A 14,213-nucleotide genomic window follows, 5' to 3' on the forward strand; every position below is an offset into this window, starting at 1 on the left:
TGCCACATGTGTGTCTGTAGTCCAACTGTGTCATGCACAGCAGCAGTGGGATGGCACAGTCATCACCACCCGCACCTGTCTCCTGACGCCAGGGACAGGGACACTCTATCAACTGACATGTCACGATCAGTGTGCCCCTATGTGACAATGTCAGGTGTGTGTCATGTGATCCCATGAGCCTGCTGTTAGTGTTCCGTCAACTGCGCCATGCCACATGTGGATTTCCACGATTGTAGGATCTGTGTGCATTGGACATCATATTTTCCCAGGCATACATGTCTGCGTCATCTCAATGGCTGTGTTTATTTGTTGTCACGTGTACCCCTTCATTGCAATGTGTTTCATATGTACATTTGACATTCCATGTGACCTGTGCGTGTGCCTTGCAGTCAACTGTCTGGATGAGATGACATCCTTCCAATGCTGCTTTGTGGATGTGTGTCACTCCGGTGATATCACTGTCTGTTCACTCAGACTTGACCCCAGCTCATTTCAGGGCATGTCCTGTAGACTTGACAATCAACAGGTGTATCTGGCTTTTCGTAGGAGTGCCAGCAAGCTGGCATATGTGTCCTGGATGTATTGCACACACCAGACTTCATAGTTACCTGTTGTTTAGTAGCAGTTTAGCATGTGCTATGTTCATTGATATTGATGTTGGCAGACTCTCAATCTTCATAATTCCTAACAATGTCTTGCAGGGCACCGCCTGTCCTAAGAACAATGCCAGACTTAGCTGCCATGAGGGAACGTGCCTGCATCCGACGTTACAGATTCACTCAACAGTTGATTGAGGACTTGACCGACAAGCTGGAACCATACCTCCAACCACAGGTACGTTTCATAGCTGATGTTGGTGGGATGTCACAGACAATGTTCAGCCGTGTCCTGCGTGATATTTTGGCAGCCATGTTGGAGCACCTTGATGAATTCATCAAATTTCCTACTCCTGAGGAGTTGACAGATGTGAAGTGTGATTTCTATGCCCTGGGAGGGATGCCCCATGTCATTGGGTCCATTGATGGGACACATGTGGCTTTGGTACCACCACAGGCACAGGAGCAAGCCTATCACAACCGTAAACATTACCACTCAATAAATGCCCTTGTGGTGTGTCTTGCTAACATGCCAATTTCGCATGTCTGTGCATGATTTCCAGGATCAGCACACGATGGCTACATCATGAGGCGTAGCAGGGTGCCACAAATGATGCTGCGGCTGCACAACGAACAAGCATGCCTTGTTGGTGGGAATACTCTGTTGGTCCTGTGTGTTGCGGTATCTTTGGCTCTTACGGCATCTCCTGACCCACTTATTTACATGATGTTTCCATGTAGGGGACTCTGGATATCCCAACATGCCATGGCTAATGACACCTCTCCGCAACCCAAGAACAGCTGCAGATCTTAGGAACAACAATGCACACAGGCAGACCAGGCGAGTGATTGAGAGGACGTTTGGCCTCCTGAAGAGCCGACTCCGGTGCCTTGACAAGACAGGCGGGTCCCTCCCATATGCACCGGAGAAGGTGTGCAAAATCTACATTGTGTGCTGCATGCTGCACAACATGGCCGTTGAGAAGGCAGTGCCACTCATCCTTGATCCTGATGAGCAGCAACACCCACCCGTGGAGGATCCAGGGCTTGGTCATGAGGCAAGTGATGAGGAGGAGGAGGATGATATCCGGAGTCAGCTCATACGCAACTTCTTCTCATAATGGTGAGTCACAGGGTATGAGTGTGCAAGCTTGTAGCATTGAGTGGCATGTGTTGCAATGTGTGTGTCTAGCTGACTGAATGCAAAGTGACTTTGATGTGTGTACTGATGTGTCACTTGAGCGATGATGTAATGCCACACAGTTTTGCGGAGAGATTTTCTTTGAAATGTGCATGTGTCCAACATTATTCATGTTTCGTAACTGACCATGTGTGCGGCAAGATTTGTTTTAGGTGACTTCTTGTGTGTCTGTCATTCCCAGCTTTTTGCACCTGCTGTCTGCTCGTGTCTTCTTTGTCTTCCTGCTATTCCTCATGAGGATTGCAACGTGTGCTGAATCAGTGTTCCATGCACGGACATGTGGAAATGTCAGTTTGGGTAAGGATTGCAGCAAGGCTTTTTGGTGGTGGTACAGGTTGGGAATGTGTGGGGACTGCTTCTGTGCATGTTGTGGTACCATGCATACATGTCTTCTCACCATGGAGCATATAACATATAGCATCACTCCTATGACATGATAGTCACCCTTCTTGACAGTCATCTGTAGTGGAGTGTGGAGTCTGATGAAGGCATCAATGTGCGTAAACCTTGGCTCTGAAACATTGCTGATGCTATGGGTGGACATAGTGTGGGACATCAAACAACAGGCTCTATGGTGATTTGCAGCCTCTCCGTGTGCAGCAGGATGTGTTTGGCTCATCCCCTTAACTTGTGTGCCAGTTCATTGGGATTCACAACATCCGTGTTGTGAAGGGGGGGTCCAGCGTATATCCCACATGTTCTGTCAACTGACCTGTGAGTCTGTTCGTATAGATGCATTTCACTTTGTGTGAGTTTGTGCAATAAAGGTGTTCAACACAATCCAAAGTGCCTCCTCTCTCTTACTGCAGATCTCTTGCCAGTTTGCATGCGACATCTATGGCATAATTGTCAAAGATTGAGCATATGAGTGTATGTGTACTTCGGCAACATGCATGCAGTTCTTCATGGCTAATAATCTCTATTGTGAATGAAGTACCTGGTTGTGTATGTATTTGTGCAGGTTGCTCCCCACAACGGGACGTCAACGCCTGCTGACTGTGTGTCTCCTGTGCGCAGCTCCGCATTTTGTTGCCTGATCCTGTGGCCGTCATTTTTGCTGATTCTTCATATATTTTCTCGGAGTGACCCATGAGTAACCTGTCACTCCTTCCTTTACATACACCTGTTGCACTGTGCCTTTCTGACCTCCTTGTCTTTGTGTGCTACTTTTTGCCTAGTTTCTCATCCCTTCTGCCTGCTGCTGCCTCACCTGCGGCACCGCCCCATCGAGTGCCCTGATTCTGCAACCCACACGCCTCTAAAATGCTCCTCCCTTCCCCCTCCACCCATTCTTAATGCAGCCAGCAGCTTGTCTGTGCCACTGTTGCGCCAACGCCGTGCCAAAGGCAGGACCGTCTGTGCCTGCAACGTGCACAGTGCATGACCCTCTGGTCCTTGCATGACCCACGTCACACAACAGCCTCATGCTGCAGCCATCCCTCCAAGCAATGTCCACCAGACAAGCAACTGCCTGCTATCAGGCAACCCGTAAGCGTACACATGACACCTTTGCATGCTGAGTGTGCTACTCCAACTGCCTACACAGCGCTGCCCCGCCTACCAGACCCTGTCAGGACAACCAGGTCATGTGCCTCCTACTCCACACCCGCTCCGTCCACCAGCACGCCATTGGACTCTGTTACCTCCTCAACACAACAGCCCCACACATCACCTTCATGACAGTAACCTGGATAAAAGCATCCTCAGCACACAACTTCTTCATTGCCATCTCTGACGGATACAAGATCACCCACAGGGACGGCACCAACAATCCAGGCGGATGACTTGCAATTTATTCACTAGTACACCCTCAGAGTCACAAACCCGGTTTTGCACCAACCCCCTTGCAACCCTCAGAGTAACTCTCATCTACAGATCTCCAGGCCTACATCCACAAATCCCCAAAGCCATCAACACGTACATCTGCACGCACGCCCTCACCTCCACAGGCTACATGTGGCTGGGGGCCAGAAACTTCTTGCTGGAGGAGAACCACACCACCATCCATCATTGGTCCATCAACATTTGCATCCACGTCTCCGACAAGCAACACACTGTCCCACACCCTGCTACTGATCCCCTAGAGATGCTTGATGTAAGTCACCACAGACAAGCTGTGTGGGACACTCGAACCAACACCCCCGCCACACCCTGCAACCTCAAACACTGGATCAGAAACTGATCCAACAATCTTGCCACATTGACGGACTTTCCTGTGAAACACAACAACAGTTAAGCCACCTGGGACAAGGCAGACCTCCTGGACTCATACAGATCTAGCCGGACTCTTGTGCAAACCTTGCAACACAAAGAACCATCAGTTACCTTACAGCCCTGGAAAACGCCACACACAGCCATCACCATATCATCAGCAAGGAGAAGTGGAGATCCTTCAGATAGGGCCGAGGCACCACAACGCACGACAAAAAGGAGCTCATCAGCATTGTGAGTGGACTGACAGCAGCTCTCCATCCAAAAGACACCCCACCCTTGCAAGGCAGATCAAATCCCTTGCAAATTTCTACCACTGCAAGCTCATGGACATACACGACAGCCTTGGCAAACTGAGGCAGACAGCACTATTATCCGCGGGTCAAACCCCCCTCAGGTTCTGGACTCCCGTCAGCAGCAAATACACCACCTAGCTCATGTGCACCATCCACTCTGGCTCTCCATCAGGCCCCTTTCCACACAACATCTCAACCACATCATTCCCTATCCTTGAAGCCCACGTCCAGCACGTCATGAATGTCTCCTTTGAGTTTGCAACATTCCATGGGAGCTGGAGGCATGCAGAGACCCAGGCCCTTCTTAAACAACGGACGTCAGTACCGCAGGAACTCCTGGAACATCACCCTGCTTCCCTACCCAGCAAATGTCATCAGGAAGACACTCAACGAGCAACTGACAAACTTCCTCCACGCAAACAGTTCCAGGCAACCGGCACCAGACCATCTTCCACAGTAATCACACCACTGCAACCGTCATAATTGCCACCACCAACGACAACTTTGCCCTGCTCAACAATGGTGAGACCACCCCCCTTGACTTGTCAATGGCATTGTACACCATGTGCTACCACACTGTCAGCTCACACATCTCCAACACTGGTATCCAGAGGAGGGCCCAGGATTAAATCAACAAGTAGTTCACCAGCAAGGCCCAGGGAGTCGGCCTCCACCCTTCCACATGTGGTACACTGGGGTCATCTGGCCCATGCCCCAGGGCTCATCTCTCAGCGTGACGATCTTCAATGTCTCCATGACCCCCCTCTCCACCATCACATGCGCAAACGTCCTCATCATCATCTCATATGCCATTGACACCCAGCTGCTCCTCACCCTCACCAAAGACCCAGCCATTTCCAGATCCAACCTTCAAGAAGGCATGAGATCCGTTGACGAATGGCTGAACATCAGCCACCTGAGGCTGGACTTGGACAGGACTGAGGTCATCATCTGAGGATTGTCCCCTTACGGCTAGGTCAACTCCTTGTGTCCCACCGGCCAGGGCACCGCACCAGCACCCAGTAGCCACGCACGCAAGCTGGTGTTCATCATGGACTCATTGCTCACAATTACCATGCAACTCAACACCATCTGTACCTCATGCTGCAACACCCTCCGCATGCTGCAAATGATCCACAGATAGATCCGCTCCAAGGCAAGACAGACCGTCCCCCAGGTCCACGACACCAGCCGGGTCAACTACAGCAACGCCCTTGACGTAGGAACAACAGCAAAACTGCAGGAAAACTTGTCCACATCCATTGTGCATCTGCACACCTCATCTTCAACATCCCCCGCCCCTAGCCACATCACCGTCCACCTGAGATAGCTACAATGTCTCACTGTCTGCTGCAGGATCACCTTCAGACTCCTCACCCACACTCAGGAGGCAGTCCACAAACCCAGACTCAAAACCGACCTTGGACGTCTGTCATCCAACACCCCGTTGGCCCAACTCTGTGCAGACAACCTTGCCCTGGCCACCATTCATCACATCCACAGAACAACTGCATGCAGGAGATAGTTCTTCCACCTCACCAAACAGACCTATGACTCCCTCCCTGGGCACCTCCACATGACCCATGACCTCTATGCCTTCATGAGACTCTTCCAAATTGGTCTGTCTGAGCAGTATTGCAAGCCCCCCCCTCAGCAGCTTGAGGCCATCACGGGTGAGTATTGGGCTCCATGTCTGTATTTGATGATACATTGTGACCCAGGTGTGTCCTCTCCTGGACTCAGATCCCATTGTATGGATGGCTGGAGTTAGTTCCACACTCAGGAATACTTTGACATATCCCCACACTTATGTGGTGGACTCATGCGAAATGACTGCAACATCAAGTTATTTTTATTTTTTTATTATAGGTCTGGGCCATGATTTGTGCAAGAAAAAGGTGCAATAGAGGGACCATAGAATCCAAAGTTCCCAGGTGGAGGTGGGATCCTTGGCATTTGAAAGCAGCAGAGTCCAGACCACAGTGGTTGGCATCATTGGTCAGACTGTGACCAGCAAGTCCATGTGGCAGAGAATGTCAGTCAATGAGGTGATGCTGTTCCACATGAAGGCCAGGTGCCAGGCCAGGTGACCTGGGAGATCTGGATGGCCCGCTGCCTCTCACGGTCTTTTCCGTGGAGGACCCACCTTACTCAGGGGACCCTCAGATGCAGGCCTTGATGATGCTTGGGACGCTCTGTCGGACAAATCCTCCTCCTCCTCCCTCCCTGTGGCTGGTGGTGGTCTTCGCCTGGTGGCACAGGGAGGGTTGCCCATGTTGTCTGCGATCTGACAGAGTGAATGGCAAATGTCCCTTTGCACCGCCAGGAGCTCAGCCAGTCTTGCCTCCATCCGTCCTTGGTGTTCTTGTTGACTGGCGTGTTGCTCGGCCTGCTGGTTCTTCATCTCTGTGATGGTCTCCTTTTATCTCTGTGAGTGTCCCAACTACCTGGCTGATCTCCCTGGTGTCACACCGGTATGCCTCCATGATGTTGTGTATGTGTGACATACCGGTCTCTTCAGCTGGCTGGTCAGGTTCTTGCCTCCGCCTGCCTTCACTCCCACCACCCCTGCCCACATGAGCCTGGCCTGCCGTTGTGGGCACATCGGGTCTATGGGACCCCTGAGGGATGGCAGTGGTGGTGTTGTCTGCCTCCTCCTGGGTGCCCGGTGAACCTTGTCCCTCCTGGTCAGACTGGCTCAGTTGTTCACTGCGAGCAGGGCTCCTCGGTGTCTCCTGGGATGTGGCAGGAATGGGGGGGTGGTTGGCACAGATGTTCCTGAACCAGATGCTGCAGGGGCTTGGACAGCAGAGGGTCCAGGTCGGTCGGGGTCATCCACGGAGTGTTGAGAGGTGTCACTGCCGGTGGGATCAGGTTGCTCCCGAGCCTGGGACTGTGATTCTTCACCCCCATTGTTGGGGGGAGATTCCTCATGTTGCCCTGTGTGTGAGAGACAGGCAATGTTAATGCTGTTTCATGCAACATCCATGTTTCATACACATTCTAGTTGGCACTGTTCCTCCAGGTAGTTGTATGTGCCTAGCATTCTCCTCAATGTTCACTTGTGGGTGGGTTTGTTGCGGGGGACAGATTGATATGTGTTCCTGAGTCTTTGACTTGTTGATTTTTGGCTTGGATGCTTCTTCGGCTATGTATTGGTCTTCTTGTGTTACATGTCCATTGTGACAGTGGGTAAATCCATTGCCTGTCCCGGGGGTGTCTGCTTGTGTAAGGGGTGTGTGTGACAGGGCCTGCTGGTGGGTGTAGTGTGATTTTGCACTGGGGTTTCCAGGTGATGTAGCTGTCCCCCCATGGAGCATGCTGCCATGACAGTGAGTGTGAGTTCCTGTCCTAGATATCTAACCTTGTTGTCTTGGTGTTTGTGTTTGCACTGGTCACAGGAGGGCCTTGTGCTGCCTACACCAGGGCCCAGAGTCAGCTATCTTGTCAGTACTTTCACAGTCCCTGTGCATTGAGCATGGTGCATGGGTATGTACCTGGGCCATATGGGATGAGGTCAATTGTGTCTGATTTGGAGTTCAACAATGCGTTTTGTGACACCCACCCTCCCAGCGTACCGGACATCCATTCTTGGGTTAGTGCTTCGTGTATCATGGGATATAGCATGGCCTTGCTTTCTCAATGGGGCATACACATGTTAGTGTCATTGGCGTTGTTTTTGACTATGGTTCTGGCCAGTGAGTGTTTGGAGGTAGTTGCGTGCATTTTGTGTAGTTGGGGTGTGGATGCCATTAGCCCCATGTTACATACGTTGTTTGTGTACTCACCAGGCTCTGGAGCTCCTTGAAGTCCATGTACTCCCACCGGTGGAAGCAGGGCCATCACCTTCTCCTCCCAGGAATGGAAATATACTGCTCTGCGGGGCCCACCACCTCCAGTGATGTTGCTCTGGGCGTAGTCGTCATTCATTTTTCGCTTGACTGCCCTCCGCATATCGTACCACCTGGCTTGGCATTCAGTCCTGGTCCTTCTGATGGGTGCAACAGCATTCACCCTATCGACGATCCTCTGCCACAGGCGTGATTTTTCGGCTATGCTGGTCTGTCTGACCAATGTTCCAAACAGCTGTGGCTCAACTCTGATGACTTCATTGACAAGGATCTCCAGCTCCTCCCTTGTGAACTTTGGATTCTTGTCTGTGGGCATGGTGTGGGGTGAGGGTGTGGATGGTTATGAGTGTGTAGGTCTGAATGTGAAGTTGTGTGTCTGAATGTGAAGAGGGGGTATATGTGAAGGAGGTTGTGTGAAGGTGTATATGTTAAGGTGAATGGGTGCAGTTGTTGGTGTGTGCTCTCTAGCTGCAGTGAGTCTGTTGCAAAGGCTCATGGTTTGTGTGTGGGCCCTTTTTATTGGTCCATTTGTGGGTGGGCCTCAGTTTGAATTTTTGATGGGTGTGTTATAAGAGGTGGTTGTGAGCTTGGCACGCTGTTTGCCTGTTTGGATGTGGCCAGGTCAGTCATTTTCATGTTTTGTGCACTGTAGACATGTTTTGTGGTGCTGTACGAGTCGAATAGACCCTCCTTGTGCTGTTTTACATTGCCTATGTACGGTGCATATATACGCAATGTTGTTGTGAGGTGCGTACATAAGCGATGTTGGGGTACGCACCGTACATATGCGATGATGTTGTTGTTAGGTGTATACATACGCAATGATGTTGTTGTGAGGTGCGTACATACGCGATGTTGGGGTACGCATCATACATACGCGATGATGTTGTTGTAAGGTGTGTACATATGCGATGTTGTTGTCAGGTGCATACATACGCGATGTTGGGGTACGCACCGTACATACGCGATGATGTTGTTGTAAAGTGCGTACATATGCGATGTTGGGGTATGCACTGTACATACGCGATGATGTTGTTGTGAGATGCCTACATACGCGATGTTGGGGTACACACCGTACATACGTGATGATGTTGTTGTAAGGTGTGTACATACGCGATGTTGTTGTGAGGTGCGTACATACGCGATGTTGGGGTACGCACCGTACATACACGATGATGTTGTTGTAAGGTGCGTACATACGTGATGTTGGGGTACGCACCGTACATACGCGATGATGTTGTTGTGAGGTGCCTACATACGCGATGTTGGGGTACGCACCGTACATACACGATGATGTTGTTGTAAGGTGCGTACATACGTGATGTTGGGGTACGCACCGTACATACGCGATGATGTTGTTGTGAGGTGCCTACATACGCGATGTTGGGGTACGCACCGTACATACGCGATGATGTTGTTGTAAGGTGCATACATACGCGATGTTGTTGTGAGGTGCGTACATATGCATGGGGGCCGGTACAATCATACCCCTGTACGACTCGCACCCCGGAAACTACTTTTTCCGGGATAAGAGTCGTACAATATTTGCTTTGTAGCGGGTGAAGTAATTCCCTGTGTACGGGATGTTTTCCGTACGAATCCTAAATCGGAAAGCCGGTCCGGATCGTACTTGTACGGTTGGACTGTATTTTTAGGCTTCGTACGGAAAAGTGTCCGGGTCCGTCTCGTACAACTTTTCCCGATCGAATTTGTACGGATCGGGCAGATCCGTATGTATTTTTCCCGTACGAATCGTACTTCACGGGTGGGACGGGACTTGTACGATTCGTACGGGAAAAATTACGGATACGAGTTGTACAGAAAAAAAAAATACAGGACCGGATTCGACCCCTAAATAGGAAGACGGAGGCACTTGCCCTAGACACCCATGGCCATTTCATATCTTTTGAGGCCTGGGTGGCCTTCCTTATTAACGAGAGGTGTTTTTAACTGTTCCAGTGTAAATCTATTCAGATTGAGAGTCACAATTCTAGTCTTGATAAATATTGTGTTATAAGATATCCATCTAAACACTTTGACGCCCTTTCGAGAAAAACACAATCCGTGAAGAGACTGGGGCCATTGAGTACCTATGAAAAAGTAAAGTACTGGGCTTCAGCCAGAGAAAGTTTGCAATTACGGATGTGTGCTGCTTAAATGACATATTGTTTTGTCTATTATATGTACTCTCTTTTTTAACTTTTTGGATGTTTTTATATGTATGTATAGAAAGTATCTGTGATATCCATATTTACGATAGCTGTTAGGTGAACCACAGTGCTATGGATTATGTCTATACTTTTAAGATTGTGTACCTTATGAACTTTATGTACTCAATAATTAGATTTATACCTTTTTACAAATAACGTTGTCTAGATTGTCTATCTGGGATATATGGCTATACTTCCCGTGTATGCATGGAATAGGTTGAATGAGTGAGATCTTGATTGAATTTAGCACATAGAGCCTATATTACTTACATTTTACAAAACTGTCCAAAGGAAACCCTTTCAGTGATAAAATTGCAAACCCAGTCATTGATAGTTGGGAGAGGTCCCCCGCCCCATCTCATTACAGTACGGCTTTTGGCTAGTAAAAGTGCAAGCGCAGTATATTTCCTAACAGGTGTGTATATCCCCTATACATATCAAAGTAACACTGTATGGTGCTCAATTCTGATGGCTATCATTTACCAAGTTCAGTGAACACAGTATGCCAAAACGCATGGGACACCCCCAAAATAAGTGCATGGAATTAGCCACCTCCTCCTGACAGCTGTGGCCTCCAGCCTGAATTCAGTACCTTCAGAGTTCCTATACCTCCATATATCAGGTAATTGCTCTTGTTCCACTATATAACATATTTCTCGTGCAGTCACTGTCTCCCCTCCCCATCAAGTTCACAGTTCAATGCATCATTAAAGCTGCCCCCCAGCCACTTAATAATATAGAACATTGAAACCTGGAAATCTCCTGGTATAGGTCACAACAGAACTACAGATTATTATAGTTAGTACAAGCAAAGAGTACACTTTCTTAGCCTATGAGTTAAACGTCAAGCAGATTTTGTGTTGAGGTGTGTCTCTTGAATAAACACCACGTGAATGGATTGCCTCCTCAGATAAACTGAAACATTGCACACAGTTTTTTATGGTCATTTTGTACCATTGTACATTCCACTAACCAAGTAAATATCATCGAAAATGTAAAAGTGGGCACAACATCCAAGAGGCTGTCACACTTTACAACTCTGGAAATGGAGGAGGTTCAGGACCGTGTAATCAAAAAGGGGACAAGAGAGCTGATTATTTAAAGAGGTCCTGTTCCAATGCTCCCAAGTGTGTACCTGGTTTATCAGAAGGAAATAGTTCCTCTCTTTTGGCCGAGGTGATAAGAATCACTATCTGCCTGCTGTTTTTTGGTCTTGGGGAAGATCTGTATTTCAGATCTTAATGCCCTCCCACACCTGTTAGGGTGTCATGCTTCATCATTAGGCGCTCCTCGTCGGACCGGCGCTGCAATGTCCAACGGGCCGGGTGGCATCTTTAGCGGAGATCTTCTGATCTGAGAACGCTGTATGTGGAGGGTGTGTGTGAGTGAAAAAAAGTCAATGACTCCTAGTTTGTGTAGTGATTCAAAAAGTGATTAAAATAGGCCCTAGCCCTATGGATACTTTAATTGGGTGTTGGGGCTGGGACTAGGTAAAACCAGTGAGGCTATTGGGTATCTGGGTAGCCTTTAGTTGACTGGGGTCAACATGTTTCGTGCCTTCACTGCTCCAAGATTGAGCGACACTCCTTCAGGACCAGGGGTAGATCTATATATGTATTTACCTCGGTTTTGGTGGTTGGATAAAAGGGATCTACCCCAAGAGTAAACAAAACGCTAATTCAGGATCTTGTAGAAAGTCTCCACCTAGATAGATGGAGACAAAAAGTGGAGAGGACAAACAAAAACGTACCGTCAACAGCTGGAGGATGTAAAATTATCCAAACATTTAGGTAGCGGGCAAGGTGCCTGAGCTTGGAATACTAGGTCCCTAGTCTTGAGTCTCAACAAATTGAAGGAGATAATTAGTAGATGGAGTTAAAAACATGCATGAACTGGCGCAGAATAAATAAGAAAAGGTAAACATGTTCTCTAAGGACTGAGGTGTCACCCCTGCCCGATGGGAGCAGTATGGCCACTCAGGAGGATATCGCAAAAAGGTCTTACCTCAAAAGAGTATGACCGAAGGCTTCATATGTGAAGGAAAAGCGGTCCGACCTCTGGAAAGGGCCCACTAGAAAAAAAGGGGTTAAAGGAAGGTACAGGTATCAGCACAAACACCAATCATACGTGCCACTGAAAGGAATACAAGGTGTTCAGATGCACCATGCAGTTTCGTGATCGCACGCGTAACTAATATGCGGCATGTGGGGTCGTGCACAGTGTATGGAAAACGGCTCGTATAAGGCTTATTCTAAAAAAGCCAACCCTGGACGACATAGAACCAAAAAATTATCAGCATATCTCTAGGCTACCTCTGACAGCTAAAATACTGGAAAAAGCGATGAACAAAGAGCTGATTCACTACTTAGAAGAGAATGCACTGCTGGACCCTCCCCAACACGGGTTCAGACCTTGTCATTCCACGGAGACAGCTCTGGTGCTAGCTACAGAGGGGATTCGGAGGATAGTAGACGGAGGCTGAAGAGCTATCTTGATCCTACTGGATCTCCCTGTGGCTTTTGATATCGTGAATCATACAGTGCTGGTACAGCGGCTGAGAGATGCAGGGGTGGAGGATACTGCTCTGCCCCTCCTCTCCTCCTTCCTAGACAATAGAGAACAAAGTATCTACTGCGAGAACCTTCAGTCTGATGTTTTTCAACTCCCATGTGATGAACCACAAGGATCTGCCTAAGTTGTCACCCACCTTTTTCAACATCTATGTATCCTTATTGGCCACATTAATTAGAAAGCATAGTTTTTCCTTGATTATGTACGCTGACGATTCACAGCTTACAATCTCGGGGGCATATTATCAAGAAATGGCATTAAAATTATCGCTGCTTTAGCGGCAGAAAACTGCAGTTAAAGCGGCGATAATGGGCTTGATAATATGCCCTTTAGAATTCCCATAGAGGCCCATGTTCTGGTGTCAACATGGGCTTCTATTGGAATTCTTTGCTGCATATTATCAAGCCCATTATCGCCGCTTTAGCGGCAGTTTTCTGCCGCTAAAGCGGCAATAATTTTAACGCCGTGCTTGATAATATGCCCCTCGGTTTCTCAACCAGCAAAAGTGGTGGCCAACAGCTTTCATGCGTGTTTGAAGGTCATCATGAGTTGAACGAGCCTAAACTTCCTAAAAATAAACACAGAAAAAACTGAGGTACTTGAATTTGGGAAGGGACCTCCATTATAGAACAATAACTGGTGGCCTACGGAGGCGGGAACCTGTCCTAATCCAGGTACCAAGGTAAAGAACTTGGGGGTGGTTTTAGGTGAGCAGTTAAATCTGTCAGCCCAAGTTAATCAACTAACTTCCTCCTGTTTCTATCTTCTAAAATCATTGAGAAAATCTTCCCCTTTATTACTAACAAACTTCAGAGAGACATAGTAGTTACACTCTTTCTATCTAAAATTGACTACTGCAATGCGCTCTTTGTGGGAATTGATAAGGCACAGGAAAGAAAGCTGCAATCACTTCAAAATGCTGCCACCAGACTGCTCATGAACATCCCCAAGGGATGCCCTACATCAGAGGCTTTTAGAGCCTTACATTGGTTGCCTGTTTGGCAAAGAGCGAACTTTAAGGCTCTGTGCATAATACATAAGGCCCTATACGGAGGGATATCTGGGGAGATGCGGAAGCTCTTTACAAGATACTCCCCTGCCAGATCGCTCAGATCAGCTACGCAGGGCTTTGTATGTATCCCAAAAAAACATAAGGCTAGATGGGGTGGCCGCATGTTGTCATTCTGTACGGCCAAACTCTGGAATCAGATAACGTCTACTTTGCGACTCCAACCAAACCGGAGGATGTTTAGGAAGGAGTTGAAAACCTGGTTGTT

This window comes from Triturus cristatus, chromosome 5_2 (genome assembly GCF_964204655.1).
Source record: "Triturus cristatus chromosome 5_2, aTriCri1.1, whole genome shotgun sequence".
NCBI lineage: Eukaryota > Metazoa > Chordata > Amphibia > Caudata > Salamandridae > Triturus > Triturus cristatus.